The 717-nt window shown below is 43.4% G+C and overlaps 1 non-coding gene across 1 annotated transcript; it reads right to left on the reverse strand.

Moving 5' to 3' along the window:
* Positions 1-395: 395 nt before the first annotated feature.
* Positions 396-502, reverse strand: LOC112788278 (small nucleolar RNA R71). The gene has a single exon (XR_003195648.1). It is a non-coding gene; the product is annotated as a small nucleolar RNA R71 (small nucleolar RNA).
* Between the last annotated feature and the right edge of the window lie 215 nt (positions 503-717).

Consider the following 717-nt stretch of genomic DNA (forward strand, 5'->3'; position numbering starts at 1 on the left):
AGGTCGAGCAAATCATGCTGGGGAGAAGAGAAGAGTTTTAGGCTCTTACATCAACCCAAACACTTTCCTGTGGAAGTAGCATTCAAAAGCCAACCATCCATGCCAACAATTTTGAACTAAAACCACAGCTCATCACCCTTGTTCAGAACAGCTGTTCATTCGGAGGAGGCGTCCAAGAAGACCCCAATCAACATCTAACCACCTTCCTGAGGATATGTGACATGGTGAAGTCTAATGGTGTTCATCCTGACGCCTATAGACTGCTCTTATTTCCATTCTCACTCAAGGATAAGGCAGCCAAGTGGCTGGAGTCTTTTCCGAAGGAGAGTTTGACAACTTGGGAAGATGTGGTGAATAAATTTTTAGCCAGATTCTATCCTCCCCAAAGAATCAACAGGCTAAGAGCTGAGGTCCAAACTTTCAGGCAACAAGATAGTGAGACTCTATATGAAGCATGGGAGAGGTTTAAGGACCTGACAAGGAGGTGTCCACCAGATATGTTCAATGAATGGGTGCAGCTACACATTTTCTATGAAGGCCTTTCTTATAAATCAAATAAAGCAGTAGACCATTCATCCGGGGGATCTCTGAACAAGAAGAAGACCATTGAGGAGGCCATAGATGTCATTGAAACTGTAGCAGAAAATGACTATTTCTATGCTTCTAAAAGAGGGAACACTAGATGAGTGATGGAGCTAAACAATGTAGATGCTCTGC

Source organism: Arachis hypogaea, chromosome 20, assembly GCF_003086295.3.
Source record: "Arachis hypogaea cultivar Tifrunner chromosome 20, arahy.Tifrunner.gnm2.J5K5, whole genome shotgun sequence".
NCBI lineage: Eukaryota > Viridiplantae > Streptophyta > Magnoliopsida > Fabales > Fabaceae > Arachis > Arachis hypogaea.